This window comes from Macaca fascicularis, chromosome 5, assembly GCF_037993035.2.
Source record: "Macaca fascicularis isolate 582-1 chromosome 5, T2T-MFA8v1.1".
Classification (NCBI taxonomy): Eukaryota; Metazoa; Chordata; class Mammalia; order Primates; family Cercopithecidae; genus Macaca; species Macaca fascicularis.
In genome coordinates this window covers 22,687,964-22,708,699 of record NC_088379.1, presented here as the reverse complement: position 1 = coordinate 22,708,699, position 20,736 = coordinate 22,687,964, and the positions used below count along the sequence as shown (strand labels likewise).

The 20,736-nt window shown below is 35.1% G+C and overlaps 1 long non-coding RNA gene across 1 annotated transcript in view; it reads left to right on the top strand.

The window, feature by feature from the left end:
- The window catches only part of LOC135970774 (uncharacterized), a 66,802-nt gene extending 54,085 nt beyond the window's left edge, over window positions 1-12,717 (top strand). Inside the window, exon 3 of the long non-coding RNA XR_010586625.1 lies at window positions 12,606-12,717. This is a non-coding gene — a long non-coding RNA (uncharacterized lncRNA). The remainder of the gene's footprint in view (window positions 1-12,605) is intronic.
- The last annotated feature ends 8,019 nt before the right edge of the window (window positions 12,718-20,736 follow it).

The window sequence follows — 20,736 nt, the reverse complement described above, 5'->3', positions numbered from 1 at the left end:
TCAGCTCTGGCATGTGAAGTACTTGAATGTTGTCACCCACAATTCTTACAAGAAAAAACTAGATGCTTGAGTATTAATGACTTTTCATAGGTTAGCCAGAGAACTGAAGTCTCGGAGTAAACCATCACACTGAAATATCTAGATTACTTCTAGATGTAGGTGTGTCCAAAGAGATATAGCATGATCAGCTTACATGGAACAGAAACCCTGGAGCCATAAACAAGCGGAAACACTTAAGTGATGTCTTAGTCCATTTAAGTTGCTATAACAAAATACTATAAAGTAGGTGGCTTACAAATAACAGACATTTATGTCTTACAGTTCTAGGGGAAGCTAGAAATTCAAGATCAAAGCACCAGCAGATTTGGTGTTTGGAGGGCTAACTTTCTGGTTGATAGATGACGTCTTCTCACTATGTGGTAGAAGTGGTGAGGATGCTCGCTCATGCCTCTTTTATGAGACGAGACAGATTGTTTGGAAAGGTGAATTTCCCTCTTAATGGCTAAAGGTTTTGTGCCTTTTTTTTTTTTTTAAGAAGGAGTCTCGCTTTGTTGCCCAGGCTGGAGTGCAGTGGTGTGATCTCGGCTCACTGCAAGCTCCACCTCCTGGGTTCACACCATCCTCCTGCCTCAACCTCCCAAGTAGCTGGGACTACAGGTGTCTGCCCAGCTAATTTTGTGTATTTTTTTTAGTAGAGATGGGGTTTCACTGTGTTAGCCAGGATGGTCTTGATCTCCTGACCTCGTGATCCACCCACCTCGGCCTCCCAGAGTGCTGGGATTACAGGCGTAAGTCACCGTGCCCGGCGTTTTGTGCCTTTTAAAAAACTCTTTCAGTCATCGTTTTGGCCAAATAAATGACTTGGGATAACCTGGAATTCTATTTCATAATATCAAAGTGTTTTAAACCTTTAACATATTTGATAGGCTTTCCAAAATCAAATTTCAGCTTCAAAATTGTCTTTTCTAACTCCTAACTTTTGGATGCTACAGAGGGCCCTTGGAACATCCAAAAGAGATGTAAACGGGTCTGTTAGACTGTAGCAAGTAGTAATTTTGGTAAACTACTTGAGACTGAGTGGACTAGCTTGAGAGTGAGAAATTCCTGGTGGTCATAGTCTTGAGGGGGAACCCACAATTCTACAGGATTTGCCTTTAGAAACTCCACCACATATTCAAAGTAGAAATTCAGAAAAGATAACCCACAGGGCATGAGGTAGGGAAGAGTAATCATTGTGAAATGCACCCAGAGTCTTCTCCATAACAAAGGCCTACCTTTTAGGGAAAAGGTTTCGCTGGGAAATGTAATTCCTCCCACGTTGGGCCCCTTTAGTCTCCCTGTCTCACCTGAGGGGAGAAAGAGCATAGCCTACAGGGATCAATGCTGCAAAAAATAGATTGAGAAGAGTGAGGCTAAGGAAGGGAGTAGATAGCTAGTGGGAGAAAAGCTGTATCAAAGGAGAAACATCTGAGAAGTTAACAGCCCTGGGAGGAATTCCCAGTAAAGAACAGAGATTTAATTGAAATATTATAAAACATTCTGTATCCCCTCTCACTCTGCCATTGCATAAATAGGGCCCCAGTGTAATAATAGTGGGTTCCAGCTGAAAAAAAGATGTTAGACATGGACTGCTTCTGAGGAACAAGATATAGAAAGAAACAAAACAAGGGCAGTAAACAAATTTGAAGTTTCTGGGCATCTACAGCTACACAAACATTAAACACAGTTGAACGCCCACAGATTAACTGGAATCATCAACTTAACAGCCAGTTTATCTCAATTCCCAGTAGTTCATACAACTCGTCTGAGTTTCCAGAAAAACTTACAAGGTACGTCAAAATGCAAAAACAACCAAGCAAAAACAGTCTGAAGAGACAGAGCAAGCATAAGAACCAGGTTTAGATACAATACAGATTTTGAAATTATCAAACAAGGGATTTAAAATAATTACAGTTAACATGGCAAGGCTATAATGAAGAAAAGGGAAGACAACACACAAGAAGAGATGGATAATTTGAGGAGAAAGATAATTTTCTAAAAAATAATCAAAACGAAATGCTAGATATTAGGAACACTGTAACAGAAATGAAGGATGTTTTATATATTCATCAGTAGATCCAACATGAAAATGGAAAGGATCAGTGATCTTGAAGATAAGTCAATAGTGACTTTACAAACCGAAATTCAGCAAGATAAAAGCACTTTAAAAGCAGAGAAGACATCCAAGAACTTTGGACAGAATCAAAAGATGTAACATTCACATAATAATAGAATAATAATAGAGTAGAATAAATATTCAAAATAGTAGAAGCTGAAAACTTTTCAAAATTAATGAAGAACAGAAAATCACAAATCCAGAAAGCTCAGAAAACAAAAAGCAGAATGAAATACTACCGTTAGTCATACTTTATTAAAACTGAGGAAAAAAATTAACAGAGAGAAATCTTGAGAAAAATGAGAGGCGGTGAAATAATGTAAGCAAAAAGAGAATGGAGTGAAATACGTAAAGTATTGGAAGAAAAAAACACCGATGAGAATTTATATCCAACGAAATTATTCTTTAAATATTAAAGAAATAAAAACTTCCTTGGACTAATAAAACCTGAGATTTATCACCAGCAAACCAACCATGCCAGAAATGTTAAAAAGAAGTTCTTCAGCCATAGGGAAAGTAATATGTGTTACCAACTCAATGTTTGTGTCCCCTAAAATTTATATGTTGATGACCTAACCACCGAAGTGGCTGTATTTAGAGAGGAGATCTCCAGGAAGGTAATAAAAGTTAAATGAAGTCATAAGGATTAGGCTCTGATCTGATAGGATTCATGTCATTATAAGAAGAGACATCAGATAGCAAGCCCTCTCTCTCTCGGTCTCTCCCCACCCCCTCACTCATAGGAAGACACAGCAGGAAGTGGCCATCTATAAGGCATAAACTAAACTTGCAGCTTGATCATAGACTTCTAGCTTTCCAAATTGTGAGACAATAAATGTTTGCTGTTTAAGCCACTAAGTCTGTGGTATTTTGTTATGGCAACCCCCACAGACTAATACATGATAGGTCAAAAGTTTTGATCTACATAAAGAAAGTATAGCGGTGGAGATAAAGATTCCTCTTGACTCACTGAAAGTTCACTGAAAATGAACTTACAGAAGACAGATTAATAGGAAGAAAAGAATAAAAATTTATATTCATATGCAGAAAATGCATAAAGATATAATTGAATTATATGAATGTTCAGTTATAACCAGAGAAGAGAGAAAAAGAGGAAAAATGAAGAAATTCAACAAATAAAAAAGTTAAAAACATGGCATATATTAATACAACTATAACAATAATGACTAAATATGAACAGTCTAACTATATCAATGAAATGTAAGAGATTATCACAGTGAATTAAAAATTACAAGAACCACAGTATCAATATAAAGACACAGGTAAAAAATAAAGAACTAGGAAAATATATATCACATTTACTAATCAAAAAAAAAATCTAGAATAGCTATATTGATTGCAGAAGAAGCAGACTTCAGAATAAGCAAAATTAAAATGAGTAAATAAGAGTATTACATACTGATAAAAAAGTCAATTATCCAAGAACACTTAACAATTCCAAAAATATATATACCTAATAACTGAAAACACATGAAGCAAAAACTGACAGAATTAAGTGAAATAGATGAATCTATCATTATAGTCAGCGATTGCAGCATCTCTCTGCCAGTAATTGACAGATTAAACAGGCAGAAAATCAGAAAGGATATACACTACCGGAACAGCACCATCCATCGACATGATCTAATAAGCATTTATAGAATACTCCACCCAAAAACAACAGAATACTTATTCTTGTCCAACTAACATGAAACATTCGCCAAGATAAACCATATTCTGGGCCATAAAATACAAATATAAAAGAACAAAAATCATACAATGTCTGCTTTTAGGCCACAAGGGCATTAAGCTGTAAACTAATAAGAGGAAGATAGCTAGATCTGCAAACATTTAAAAATCTTCTAAATAACTCATAGATTTAAGAGATCTCCAGAGAAATGTTAAAATGTAATTTGAATTAAACAAAAATAAAAATATAACCACAAAATTTGTGGCACGAGGCAAAAGTATTGTATACAGTGAAATTTAGAGCACCAAGTGCATATATTAGAAATAAAACCAAAAATCTAAAGTCAATAGTCTAAGTTCCCTCCTTAGGACATTAAAGAAAAGGAACAAATGAAGCCCCAAACAAGAAAGAAATAATACAAACTATGGTGGAGATCATTTTAAGAACAGAAAAATGGTAAAGAAAATCAACAAAACCAAAAGTTGCTTCTTAGAAAAGATCAATCAAATTGATAAACCTCTAACTAGGTTAACTAGAACAAAAAATAAAGAAGGCATAAATTTATAATATATATGAAAGAAGGACCATCACTACTAATCACAGACTTTAAAAAGATAATAAAAGAATACTATGAACAAATCTAACTCACAAAATTGATGATTCAAATAAAATAGACCAATTCCTTGAAAGACACAAACTACTACAACTCAAACAAGGGGAATCAGATGATTTGAATGACACAATATCTACTAAATAACTTGAGTTAATAATTAATGTTCCAAAAAAAAGCATTTGGACGAGATGGTTTTACCAGTGATATGCCAAACACTTAGTGAAGGAATGATACTAATACTCCACAAACTCTTCTAGAAAATAGAAGCAAAGTGAACACTTCCAAACTCAGTCTATGAAGTTAGCCTTCTGTAATACCAAAACCAACTAAAGATGTTACAGAAAAAAAAATTACAGACAAATATCTCTCATGAACATAGATGTAAAAATCTTCAACAAAATATTAACAAATTGAATTCAACAATTTATAAAAAGAATTATACATTAGCTTGACTACATTTAAGTTCAGGAAGTTATAACATTATGACAAAATGTTATTTACTCTGGGGATGCAGAACTAGTTTAACATTTAAGAACCAACTAATGAAATTCTCCATTTTACGAAGTGTATAAAGACAAAACATATGATCACATCAATTGATACATAAAAGGCATTTCACAAAATCTATCGTGTATTCATGAAAAAAACTCTCAGCAAACTTCCCTCAACCCGATAAAGAACATTTAGAAAAAAACCTTTAGTAGGCATCAGACTTAATGGTGAGAGATTAGAGATTTTTCCCCTAAGATGGGGAACATGCTAAGGATGTTTTCGGTCAGCACTCCTAGTCATCATCACACTGGAAGCATAACTAGTGTAATAAAAGAAAAAGAAATGAAAGTATACAAGTGAGAAAGGAAAAAATAAACTATCTTCATTCGCAGATGACATAATTGCCTACGTAGAAAACCATAAGGAATCTATTTTTTAAAATAAGTAAATAAATAAAAATAGCTCCTGAAAGTAATAAGCTAGTATAACATGGTTGTAGGATATAATGTCAACAGGCAAACATCAATTGCTTCTCTATGTTATAGCAATAAACACAGGGATTTAGAAATTAACAGCAAAATACCATTTGAAGTAATACCAAAAATTAGGCCAGGCATGATGGCTCACGCCTGTAACCCCAACACTTTGGAGAGGCTGACAGGGGCAGATAACTTGAGACCAGATCAAGTGATCTGAGCTGAGATCACACCACTGCACTCCAGCCTGGGTGACAGAGCAAGACTTCATCTCCCCAGAACAAAACAAAACAAAATAATAATAATAATAATAGTACTAAAAATTGAAGTACTTAATAATAATTCTAACAAATTTTGTATAAAATCTAAGTATGTATAACAACAAGTAAATAAAATAAATCAAAGATACAAATAAAGAGATAATCTATATTCATATATTGGAAATCTCAACATCGTTGAGATGATAAATCTTCTCAACTTTATACATTCAACAAAATCTCAGTAAAAATCTCAGCAAGCTCTAGTGTAGATATAAACAAAGCTGACTCTAAAGTTTACACAAAAAGGCAAAAATTTAAAAATAGCCAACACAATACTGAAGAAGAACAAAGTTGGAAGACTCAGACTACTGAACTTGAAGCCTTACAAGAAAGATACATTAATCAAGATAGCATAGGATTAATGAAAAAATAGACAGATAGTTCACTGAATTAGAATGAAGAGTCCAGAAGTAAACTAACACAGATAATATCAACTGACTTTTATAAAGGGCAGAGGCAATTAAGAAAATGACATTTGTATTCAATGATATGAAACAACAGGATGTTCATACCCCAGAAAAACAATCTGAGACACAGACCTCATTCCTTACTCATATATTAACTCAAAAGCAATCATAGACTTAAAGTAAAATGCAAAACTATGAAAACTTCCAGAATAATATATGAAAAAAATTCTGTATGACTTTCAGTCTGTTGATGGGTTTTTAGATACAATGTCAAAAACTTGATTCATGAGAGAAAAAATAAGTTAGACTTTAATAAAGTTAAAATCTTATAAGCCAGGTATGGTGGCTCACGCCTGTAATCCCAGCACTTTGGGAGGCCAAGGCTAGTGGATCACCTGAAGTCAGGAGTTCAAGATCAGCCTGGCCAACATGGTAAAACCCCTAAAAATACAAAAAATTAGCCAAGTATGGTGGATTACAGATCCCAGCTACTCAGGAGACTGAGGCAGGAGAATCACTCGAACCCAGGAGGCGGAGGTTGTAGTGAGTGGAGATCAAACCATTGCACTCTAGGCTAGGCAACAAGAGCAAAACACTATCTCAAAAAAAAAAAAAAAAAGAAAGAAAGAAAAAAAGAAAAAAATTAAAATCTTTTCACCTATGGAAGTCACCATTAAAAGAAGGAAAACATAAGCCATGCACTGAGATAAACCATTTACAAAAATATGACTTTAAAAATATTTGTATCCAAAAATACAAAGAACTCTTAAAACTCAACAATAAGAAAACAAAAACTTATTTTAAAAAATGAGCCAATTTTATCAATGGATATCTCACAAAAGAAGAGAAGCAAATTACAAAGAAGCATATGGAAGTATGCTGAAAATCATTTGTCATTAGGAAAATGCAATAAAACAAGAGGCCACTACACACCTATTAGTATGACTAATATCCCAAAACAAATCAGATAACAGCAAGTGCTGAAAAGGAAATCGAACAGCAGGATTCATTGCTGGTGAGAAAGCAAAATGGCACAGCCAGATTGGAAAACAGGATACTTCTTACAAAATTAACTATAATCTTACTATACAATCTAGTAATTGCACTTCTAGGTATTTACCTAACTGACTTGAAAACTTATTTCCACAAAAATATCTGCACATGAGTGTTTGTGGCATCTTTATTTATAATCACCAAAAACTTACAGCAACAAAGATGTCTTTTAATAGGTGAATAAACAACTGTAGTGTATCCATGCAATGAAATACTATTCAGCATTTTAGAAACATTAGTATTGAGTTTAGAAAAGACGTAGATTAATCTGAAGTGCATATTTGAATGAGAGAAGTGAAAATGGATACTTACATCAGTAAAGGGAGACTGTGAAGGCTGTATATGGTAAAATTACATTTGTTTTGTTTCTTGAGATAGGCCCTTCAGGTCTCAGTTGCCCAGGCTGGATTGCAGTGGCACAATCATAGCTCACTGCAGCCTTGACCTCCCAGGCTCAAGCAATCCTCCCACCTCGGCCTCCCATGTAGCTGGGACTATAGGCATGTACCACCACACTCAGCTAACCATTAAATTTTTTTTTTTTTTTTTTTTTTTGTAGAGATGGTGTCTCACTATGTTGTCCAAGCCAGTCTCATACTTCTGGGCTCAAGTGATTCACCTGCCTTGACCTCCAGAAGTGCTGGGATCACAAGCATGAGCCACCATGCGTAGCCTTAAAATTCCTTTTATATGACATTCTGTCAGTAGTCACCAGGGGGTTGCAGAGTGAAAGGACTGAACAGGTAAAACAGAGGATTTGTGGGGAGCACTGAAACTATTCTGTGTGATACTATAATGGTGGATATATGACATTATGTATTTGTCAAAACCCATATAATGTTACAATACAAAGAGCAAACCTTAATGTACGCAAATTAAAATAAACTATTGATCAGGTCAAGGGTCTGAGGAGGGAATACATATTATGACAAATGATCTAACTGTATTACAGATGTACAAAATAAACTCACTAAATGGAGTGAGGGGGAGGTAAAGGGGAAGCCACTTACTATAAAATAACTTTGGAAATAATTAGAGTCTATAATATATAAGGCAAAATTAACTGAACATATACACTGGTTGATAAAGCTATTTCATTTGAGATATGTGTTAACAATTACAATACTGCTATATATGTATTCTAGAACTAAACAATTAGGTGAATGAATGGTGGATTGTAAGAGATAAGCAAGAATGGAAGTCCAGAATCATGTGTGTTAAGGGACTAGATCTAGAGTTGGAAACACCAGTATAAACTCATGTTTAGCTTAATAAAGGTACCTATAGAAATACATGTATATGTGTATACATACATATGTGTATATATATGTAATATAATATGCATAGTTACATGAGATTGTTGATCAGCTAAGAGGGCCCAGAAGCAACAACTTCCCAGTATCCACAAGAATGCTTAGCAGGCAGGCCTTAGTTTCTAATACAATTCTTCAATAAAAGGAAACATGATGCTTGGAGAAATAGCTAACTTATGACTCAGGCGGGAAATATACAGTATAAGACTGAGTTGCTGATTGTGTGTCAGAAATTAAGGAATTTCTCAAAACAAAACAAAACAAAAACAACAACAACAAAAAACCACAATGATGGGTATATGTCAAAGTGTCATGGTAGACCACCTAAAGAACTACCAGTAGACAAGTCTGGAACAATTCTAGGTCTTTCTGTAAAGATATTTTTTAGATGACATTAGCATTTAAATCCTTAGACTTGATTAAAACATATTATCCTCCATATGTGAGTGGGCCTCATCCAAGCAGTTCAAGGCCTTAGTCAAAAAAAGACTTGCCTCTCCCAAGAAAAGGGGAATTCTGCCAGCAGACTGCCTTCAGACCGGAACTACAACATCAACTCTCCATCGAATCTCTAGCCTGCTGGCCTATGTTTCAGATTTTGGATTTGCTGGTCTTCACAATCATGTGAGCCACTTCCTTAAAATGTCTCCTTTTGTAACTTACTACAGACACACACAGACAGACAGACACATTAATGTATATATACCACATATAGACACATGCACCCTTTTTATTCTGTTTCTCTGGAGAAACCTTACTAGTACAAGTGGCACTGGATTATAACCCCACATATAAAAATATTCATAATTACATAGTGGCATAAATAAATAATTAAATAAAAGACATGAAAGAGACAAATCTCTCATAGGCAAAAACTTCAAATAATGTAGATACTCCTTTTTCAAGTAGGCAGAGTTCAATCCCCCACTCCTTGTGTGTGGGCCTTACTCAGTGACGTGTTTCTAAAGACCAGTGTATGGAAAGAGAGAAAAAAGTAATTTTACAGTAGAGAAACCTGACAGACATTACCTTGTACAGGAGACCAAAATTAACCTCACTGTAAGTCGCATTGACAGCATGTACTGCTTATGCGTTTGAGAAGAATGACACTTGGTGTTTGTTGTCTTCCTCCTAAAAATTCATAAGCTCAGTCTGACTATGAGAAAAACATCGGACAAATCCCAACTGATAGATTTGGGATTTCTTTCACGAAACACCTGACCAGTACTCCCCAAAACTGTGAAGATCTCTAAAAACAAGGAAAGCCTGAGAAACTGTTACAGCCAATAGAAGCCTAAAAAAACATGATGACTAAATGTAATTCAGTATCCTGGTTGGTATTCTAAAACAGTGAGAGCATATTTAGAGAAAAACTAAGAAATCTGAATAAATGATGTGTTTCAGTTAATAAAAATATATCTTTATTGATTTGTTAATTTGGACAAATGCATCATACTAATATAAGGTGTTAATAGAAGACACCAGTTGTGGGCTATATGGGGATCCTCTCTATTATCCTCAAATCCTTTCTGTAAATTTAAATCTATTCTAAGATAAAAAGTCTATTTAAAATATATATGCACTAAGAGAGAACAATATTTCGAGTAAAAAGAATAACTATTTTGGGAAAACATTCATTGCTTCTTTCTTATGATTAAAGAACTGAAATTAACAGAAATTTCCACAAAGGCAAGATTCCTCAGGTAAAAGGATTCCTCAGCTTTTAGGATATAAAACTTTGTCTATCTGGGCAATCTGTACTGACTTGTGAAAACCACATCCATCTGACAAGTAATTAATAACCAGAATATGTAAAGAATTCAAACAACTCAGTAGCAAAACAAAAAATCATTGCAAAATGGGGAAAAGATCTGAATAGACATTTCCCAAAAGAAAACATAGAAATGGACAACAGGCATGTGCTCAACATCACTAATTATTAGTAAAATAAAAATCCCAACCACAAACAGCTATCTCCTCACCCCAATTAAAATGGCTACTATAAAAAAGACAAGAAATAACAAATGCTGATAAAGATGCAGAGAAAGGGGATTGCTCATACACTGTTGGTGGGAGTGTAAAGTAGCATAGTCATTATGGAAAAGGGTATGGAGGTTTCTCAAAAAACTAAAAAGAGAACTACCATATAATCCAGAAATTTCACTGATGGGCATATATCCAAAAGAAGGGATATTAATATATGGAAGAGATATCGGTACTCTCATGTCTATTCAAGCATTATTAACAATAGCCAAGATCTAGGTGTCCAGCAATGGGTGAATGGATAAAGAAAGTGTGGTATTCATATACAATGGAATATGTTTCAGCCATAAAAATGAATGTAATTCTGTCATTTACAGCAATATGGATGGAAACTGGGGGTCACTATGTTAGGTGAAACAAGCCAGGCAAAGAGACAAAAATTACACATTCTCAGTCATATGTGGAAGCCAAAGAAGTGGATCTCATTGAGGCAGAGGGTAGAATAGTGGCTACCGGAGGCTGAGAAGGGACGGAGGTAGTGAGGGATAAAAAGAAGTTGGTTAACAGATACAAAAATAGAGTTTGATGAAAAGAATAGCCCGGGCATGGTGGCTTATGCCTGTAATCCCAGCACTTTGGGAGGTCGAGGTGGGGGAATCACCTGAGGTCAGGAGTTTGAGACCAGCCTGGACAACATGGTGAAACCTCGTCTCTACTAAAAATACAAAAGAATTAGCCAGGCGTGGTGGTGCATGCCTGTAATCCCAGCTACTCAGGAGGCTGAGGCAGGAGAATCTCTTAAACCTGAGAGGTGGAGGCTATAGTGAGCCAAGATCACACCATTGTACTCCAGCCTAGGCAACAAAAGGAGACTCCGTCTCAAAAAACAAACAAATAAAAGAATAAATTCCAATATTTGATAGTACAGTGGAGAAATTATAATTAAAAATTTATTCTATATTTCAAAATAGCTAAAAGTTATTGTGAGTTCCAAACACAAAGAATAAATAAATGTTTGAAGTGATGGACATCACAATTACCCCGATTTTATCATTACACATTGTAAACAGGTATCAAAATATTTCACACACCCACAAAATATGTACAACTCATATACCAATAATAAAATATATAAACAAGCAAAGTCCTCTAGGCCATTCAACAACAAAAAAATCAAACGAGTTTAGAACTAATTATGTGATTTTTGCCATACTTTTCAGATATAAAGACTAATAAAAGCATTTGATTGTCATTTGTAAAAATGCATGCTGAATACACCCATTAGTACACTTTCCATGCTTCGTGTTGATGAAAAATCCATTTTTAACCATAAAGCAATTGATTTTCATAAGTGTCCTTTTCATATATTACTGATTTGTATTCTGTAAGCCCACTATTAAAAAATGGTTTGTTTGAGTGCAACTCCCTCCACTTTGCCTTAGGTTTTCTGGTTTATTCAAGTTACCAAGAAACAAAAATAGCTGCGGTTTTGGCAGAATGCATTCTCTTTTCCTATAGGGAATACTCACAATTTAGCAAGGAGCATTTTCAAATGCAAATGACCCTCCAAATCAGGGCAGTCCTCCTTCTTACAGCCACTACTAAGCCTCCACCTGCGCATGTTCCTATTCAAAGCCGGTCTACTCAGCCCATATGCATCTCCTCCAGTGTTTTATTTGACAATCTGTTTCAGCTTCGCAAGGGAGCTAGCAAATTATGTATTGCTCATTTTGTCAAAGTCATCATTGATGACAATTCCGGCATCAAGAGGCTCGTTTTATTCTGCAGATGTTTTTATCAAATAGAAGATAAATCATGGTTTCCCATTTTGTTTTGTGTTGTACTTCTGAGAATAACAGAGGGCACAAATAAAAACCTTTTCATTAATAAAGAAAGAAAGAAATACACTCAAGAGGTTCACCACTGCACGATTCTCAGATATGCAGAGCACACACTGGTAAGAGATTTTATATTTAGCACCAATAGAACAGCCTTCAGTTAGGAATGGTGAACGGGGTTGGCGGGGGTGGGGGCGGTGCATGGAAAGAAGAGAAAGAGGTAATCTTAATTTTTAAGAGATTAATTTCTTCTCATTTCTTTTAGAATACTGGCCCCAACTTAATTTGGGATTCCAATACAGAGGAAAGTTCACCATAGCTTCATCCAGAAAGAGGCATCACAATACACTTCTGAAAAAAATAATTAACCTCACTGGTAAGTCACTGTGAAATTGCCTTAGTGTCCTCATGAAACGTGGCTGAGATCCCTATAACTTTTAACGTAAGAACCAGGGTCAATAGGTCTCTTGATGTGGTCTGCTGAAATCTATACTTAGATTTGGAGGGGAAATGAAAAAAAGAAAAAAAGAAACACAATCATGCGAATCTATCTTGTTCTTCTGCTCCAAGGTGTAGGTAGCTGAACAAAGTAAAGTAAGGCTCTTAAATAAACATAAATATTTAATACAGGCTCACCATAAGCAAAACACCGTTATTCTATTGGAATTGCATATGTGTGATTCAAGTGGCCAGGAATGCTTCATTACCATCTCCATAGTACCTAGTTCCGTATGGAGTTCAATGAGGTTTAAATTAGGCCTGAGTGTAATAGTTATCAGAGGTGAATGAACAAATTCTAAGTGGATCGTGAGTTCTCCCTGATGCAGGTGGCAGCATTGTGAAAAGCAGCTGAGGGTAGATATAATTTAAGAAAATCTCTACCTTTACATATATCATCATCATTACCAGCAATGTTAATTATGTGCTAGGCACAATACTAAGCCCTTTATACATGTCATTATCCCTTAAATTCAAAACTGTGTCTTGAGATGCTCTCCCTCAGTATGAGAAACGGAGGCTCACAGAGGTTCGGCTGTTTGCCAAACGCCACACAGCTAGGACTTTCCTTTTTTTTGGTTTGTTTTGTTTGTTTGTTTTTGTTTTGTTTTTCTTTTTTTATTATTATTATTTTACTTTAAGTTCTAGGGTACATGTGCACAACGTGCAGGTTTGTTACATATGTATACTTGTGCCATGTTGGTGTGCTGCACCCATCAACTCGTCAGCACCCATCAACTCGTCCCTTACATCAGGTATAACTCCCAATGCAACCACTCCCCCCTCCCCCGTCCCCCCTCCCCCCTCCCCATAATAGACCCCAGTGTGTGATGTTCCCCTTCCCGAGTCCAAGTGATCTCATTGTTCAGTTCCCACCTATGAGCGAGAACATGCGGTGTTTGGTTTTCTGTTCTTGGCGATAGTTTGCTGAGAATGATGGTTTCCAGCTGCATCCATGTCCCTACAAAGGATACAAACTCATCCCTTTTTATGACTGCAAATGTGGCAGATATACACCACGGAATACTAAGCTAGTACTTTCTGAATCATGTTGGGCGTGTCTAAGAGCACAGGATTAGCATTCATACAGTCCTTGGTTTGAATCTGGACAATGCAACTATTCTGACCATTAGAAACTTTGTATAACTTTTAATTGGCTCGGTTGACATACTTGGTGTCGTATTCATTTGTTTATATATTCCTTCACATTGACCACTCATTTATTAGAGGTCTATGATGTGCCAAGCACTATGCAAAACAACCGTGTGTGTGTGTGTGTGTGTATTTGCATACATATATACATACATATATAAATGTATATATATACACACATACACATATGTACATACACATATATTTATACATGTATACATGCATATGTATACATTCCCATACACATACATATATATATATGAAGTACATTTCTGTCTTTTTCAAAGGAAGCAGAAAGAAATTAATGCAGCAACTCTTATTTTGCTTGGAGTGTTCCCATGGACAGACGGGTTATTTCTTTTGTATGTCAGTGCACCTTTCAGATGCTAGCCAGTCTCTCCTGGAAACCCTTAGACGTTTTGCATCAGCATTGCAATTTACTATTTAAGGGAGACGTTCCTTCTTATTTCCCAATTGTTCTTCCATCCAGTCTGAATAAAACATAAGCTGATCAATATATAAAGTATCCATAAAACTAGGCTGCTACAATGACTATTTGTGTTAACTCTATTCTCCTTTTTACCTTACTTCTACATGATTTAGCATTAAAGTTAAAGCAAAAACAATGACAAAGGTACAGCAAAAGCAAATAAGATTTTAACAAGCTTTCAATAGACTGACAAAAGGAGATGGGAAACTAGAAACATAAAAATAATAAGCAGTAACTCTGCCAAGAAGCACAGCCTCCAAATCGATCCTGAATGAGAAATTTACTTATTTATTTGCATCTTTCTGTTCAGTTTTGCATTAACTATTTTTTTCCCTCTTGTTATGAACACCATTTGGATTTATTGCATCTCCTGGTGTTCTTTAGCATTTTTTTTTACATCCAATCTCCTTATTTTAACATCTCTTTATGTTCAAATTTTTTAGACATCATTTACTCTTTTTTTCTACAAATAGTAGAAATCATGGAATGAACAGTTAGAGTTATTGTTAGTGCACAAATAGCTTAAGACAGATCGTAAAGTCCCTAGTGATCAAGGAACTATATAATGCTGACTAGCTCCAGCAGCGACAGCAAAAATTTTCATAAGCCAGATGCTTAGCTTTCAGCTCAACCCTATCAACTTATCCTCATCATGTGATAATCCCCCATTACTTTCCAAAAAAACCTATTGTCTTTCTGACCCTTGAAAAAATTCTGCAGTTTCTAAGGGTCTTTACGTAGCTTCATTCTTTCTGCAACTGCATATAACTCAAAATGATGAGGACACATGACAAAAAATAAAATAATGAGGACACATGATAAAAAGGCAAACACATTTTTTACCAACCATAAGCAAATTCAGATGCAAAATTTTAAAACAGAGGACACTAAAGGCCTTTTGGATAAGAAACTACAACTTACAGTTTTGGAACTTAAACCTTTCTTGTACACATAGAATGTGAATACGGCAGTTTTAATTTCCAAAAGAGCAATATTGGATTCCTTAATGAATGAATATTTTGAATATTACATATCATTATTCAAGGTACCAAGATGAAAGGTACCTAAACATGACAAAATACTATTTTAAAATATTTACTAATCTTCTTAATCTAAAGATTTTCTTTAGAATCAGTATTTATAACACAAGGCAAGCTCTTACATTTTCTCCAAGTTTTTAAACCAATTCTATATAACTTAAAAGTTCATTATAGAGAGGCATTGTATTTCTTAGTACCTCTTTCTCATAGAGGTGAGGAAATTAAATTTCAGACAGATTTCATGTTGAGAACATAATCTGCAGAAATACAAGGTGGATAACAAAATAGCCATGAGGGCAACAAGCAAAAATCAGTGCCCCTGACTTTTAAAATCCAATTAGGGATTTTAGACATTTAGCTCAATGGGAGTCAGCTTTGTGAGGCACCACCTGCCCCCTAAGGTGAACATGATTCATCGCTACAAGAAGAACAGAAGAGGAAATCTCAAATAGGGGAAATGATGGTTCTGAAATACTGAGGGCCAGTAAAGTCTCAATAAATATGTTAAATTTTTAGGCTTCATAACAAACTACCATGAACTGGGTGGCTTATAACAACAGAAATTTATTCTCTCATGAGTCTAGAGGCTAGAAATCTGAAATCAAGATCTCAGAAAGGCCAAGTTTTCTCTGACGAGTCTAGAAGAGGACTTTTCCTTGCCACTTGTAACCTTCAGTTGGTTGCCAGCAATCACTGGCATTCCTTGGTTTGCAGATGCATTATTTCATTCTCTGTTTCTGTTTTCACATGGCTTTCCTCACCAAGAGGCTGCATGTCTATGTGTGTTCACATTTCCCTCTTCCTATAAGAATGTTATTCTTATTGCATTTATGGCTCATTCTAATCCATCATGACCTCACCTTGACTTGTTCACATCTACAAAGATCCTATTTCCAAATAAGGTCACATTCAAAGGTTCTGGGTAGACATACATTTTGGGGGGACACTATTCATCCCAATACACTAGGATCCCATGTTCCAGTTCAGTTCACATATATCTGTGAGGCACCTTCAACTTATGTCCAAATCTAAACTCCTGATTTCCTATCCCCAAACACGTGTTCCACCCAGTGTCTCTCTTATCTCGGTTAAATAACAATAAAATCCTTCCAGTTTCTCAGGCCTAGAAACTTAGCATGATCTCTTTTTAGTGCCTTTCTTTCACAGCACACATCTAATACATAAGAAAATTCTCTTGGTTATAGCTGCACATCTATGGAATCTGACCACTTACCATGTCCACTACTGCAAATGCTACTATATGAGCAGCCATCATCTCTCATCTGGATCATTTCTAGAGCCTTCTGATCAGTCTCCTCACTTCTACCCTTTTCCTAACAGTCTACTTTTGGAACACCAGCTGGAGCGATTCTTTTGAAACATAGGTCAGATTATGTCACTCTTCTGCTAAAATTTCTCAAGTAGCTTCTCATTTCATTCACAGTGAACAACAAAACTGTTACAAGACCCTGTGTAACCCTGTCCTCAAACCCATCTGACCTCAGCTTCCCCACCACTCCCTGCTTCATTCAAACTGTCTCTCTGAGATTTAACACTGATTGTGTTCCCACCTTAGGACCTAGGCATGCTGTTCCCTCTCTTCAAAGACACCAGCGAAGTCACTCAAATATCTACATTGCTGGAGGAGTCAAAGGTAATTTGAACAAACTCGATAAAAATAAAGTGAAAGCAATTCAAGTGTCATTTCCAGTTAGAGCAGAAGAAAACCATTGTAGGCAACAATAAACACCTCGTTTCAATCATTTGAATGCTTATTACAGTAACAATAACAATAAAAATATTATACTTTCCAACAGGCATATATTAGACACTTTGTTAAAATGACTTTTTACATTATAACATGATCTATAAATGCTTAGTCTTATATCCATTAGGATACTAAAGAGATAACCTTTGGCCAGGTGTGGTGGCTCATGCCTGTAATCCCAGCACTTTGGGAGGATGAGGCGGGCAGATCACGAGGTCAGGAGTTCGAGACCAGCCTGACCTACATAGTGAAACCCTGTCTCTACTAAAAATACAAAAAAATTAGCCGGGTGTGGTGGCTTGCGCTTGTAATTCCAAGAGGCTGAGGCGGGAGAATGGCTTGAACCCAGGAGGCGGAGGTTGCAGTGAGCTGAGATTGCGCCACTGCACTCCAGCCTGGTCGACCAAGCGAGACTCTGTCTGAGAAAAAGAAAAGGAGATAACCTTTGAACTACAGCAAGGGAGAGGGCAAGCACTGTGGAATTATGTGAAAAATAGAAAAATGCTCTTCCTTATTCTATAACTTAAGCATATCAACTCTGAATGTCAAATCTTGGTCCCATAGGCCCATTGGTAGTTTATATGGGAAGTGTGGACTTACAGGAAGTCTCAAGCCTCCTCCAAAACTTTTCCAGCCAATACCCTTAGATCTGTTATCTGAATTTATTTTCTTAAAAGAACATAATTTAATGAAACAATTCTCAAAGGCTAACAGAGTTATATAAGAAAACATTAGATAGTTGCTTCAGACAACTACTTAGACACAAAATGCTAACAGATTGTATGTTTTTAAAAACGAAGAAAGTTTTAAACAAAAGATATGCATGTTTAAATAAGAAATTATGAAACAAAAGTCAGAGATGAAAACCAAGCAGGTAAAACTCAAGAAGTATATGGGAGAGATAAATGAAGATATAATAGAGAGCAAAGGCAAGTAAGAAACAACTAGAAGTTATAATATCTATAGAAAAAGCCATCAGGAATATGGCAAGTGGGTTTGAAAAAAACTGCATAAAATAAAACACAATAGAATAACATTTGAAATTGATTATTTTAAAAAAAACTACCAAATATGGAAGACTGAAAAAGATAATTGAAAACATGTAAAATATGGTCTTCTATTATAAAAATGAGAATAGAATATATGGAAAATAAAAATATACTAAAATATATAATGACAACAGCTACCTTGAAATTTAAAGAAAAGCTTGCATTTGCAAATAAAAAAAGTACATCCATAGTAGTAATAAAGTAATACATTTTGAGGATAACAAGAAAATTGACAAAAAAAAACCTCCTATTTTCAGTAATAGAGGGTCACATTGTTTGGACCAATAGTTTTGCTAAAAATAAGAGAAAATTATAGGTAATATATTTTTAAGGGTGGAGGGTTGGGAGAGGGATAGCATTAGGAGAAATACCTAATGTAGATGATGAGTTAATGGGTGCAGCAAACCAACATGGTACATGTATACCTAGGTAACAAACCTGCACATTGTGCTCATGTACCCTAGAACTTAAAGTATAATAAAAAAATTACTTAAAGTATTGAATATTTGAAAAGACAGTGAGGAGCTACTAAGTGAACACTTTGTGGAAATGTAGAAGCACAGAATTAGAGGTAGTGCCCTGCACTGGAATAGAGAAATATTTGCACTGAGGGCATTTGCTGCTGCTGGCAAACTTGAGCCGGCAAATATATATGTTTGAATTAAAATAATATACATGATATGGTATATATGTATATATGTAAATAATTTTCTTAGTGGTAGCATGGGGTTTATCATTCACAGCATCAGGAAAATTATATACTTTGGATTAATACCAAGTCAACAACTTAATTTCAGTAGTGTACAAAAATTTTGATACAATATAGCTCTGTTTTTTCCTCCTTTGTGCTGGTATTTTCATATAAAATATATTCTTATACATGATAGGCCCATCAACACAATTTTGTAATTATTTATGCACTCATCTTTTAAATTACATGGGAGAAGAAAGGGATTACAAACAAAAATATACTTGTACTGTCTTTTATATTCAACTATGTAGGTACCCTTAATGGTGTCTTTTATTTCTTCATGTGTTACATGGAGGGCAGGTTTACTAATAACTGATTCTCTCAGTTTTTATTTGTCAGGGAATATCTTAATTCATTCTTCATGTTTAAAGGATAATTTTGCTGGATGTAGAATTCTTGGTTGACAGCCTTTTCCTTCAGCACTTTGAATATATTATCCCACTGCCTTCTCGCCTACATGGTTTCTGTGAGAAGTCAGTTGTTAACTTTATTAAGGTTGCCTTGTATATATTGTGCCAGTCTTTTCTTGATGCTTTCACAATCTCTTTTTATTGTTGACTTTTTTAGTTACTATGATACATTTACTTAAGAATCTCTGAGTTTATTTTACTTTTTTATTTTTGAGCCTCCTGGATATGTAATTTTTATTGTTTTTTCAAATACTTTTTCCTGCCCTTTTCTCTCTTTTATCTCTTTGTCCCTTGAATTTGTGATGGTGCACTATATGTTGTTTTGTGTACATGTATGTGTTTGTGTGTGTATGTGTGTGTTTAATAGACTTACTTTGTATGAAGCTTAAGTTCACAGTAAAACAAAGCAGAAAGTACAAAAATTTTCCATACATTTCTTGTCCCTCCACATGCACAGCCTCCTTATTATCAACATTCCCCAGTAGAGTTGGCTGAGAGATATATTTCTTAAAACTGATGAAGCTACATTGTACAAATCATTATGACTTAGAGTCTATAACTTACATTAAGGTTCCCTTTGGTATTATATATCAATGATGAATATCCACCATTTTAATGTTATACAGAGCATTTTTAACTTTCCTAAATATCCTTTGTACCTTCTCTGTTCATACTCCCACTCTCATATCCACAAGTTTTTAAGGTTTGTTTATTTTGTTAAATTTTTTATTCTGATCTTAAGTGAGATAATTAGTTTATCTTCAGTTTTTTAATTCGTCAAGTTTATCAATTCTTAGTTCGATAGCTCAAATCGATTTTTAAGCCCCTTGTGAATTCTTTAATTCACTTACTGTATTTTTAAACTTTAGAAATTTCTACTTGGTTTCTTTTTACAATTTCTTTCTCTTGTTAATATTCTCTATTCACTTAGACATCATTCTCGTTCTTTTCTTTTATTATTTAGACATGCTTTTCATTAGTACTTTGAGTCTATTTATGATGGCTGATTTAAAGTCTCTGACTAATAATTCCAATATCTGGTATTCATCAGAGATAATTTCTATCAATTAACTTTACTCTTGTGCATGGATTAAACATTCAGTTTCCTTGTGTGTTTTATAATTTCCTTTTGAAAATTGATTATTTTAAATAACATAATGAGGTATATCTGGAAATTCGATACCGTGTCTCCTAGGGTTTGATGTCCCTGTTGCTGCTGCTACTGTTTGTTTAATGAC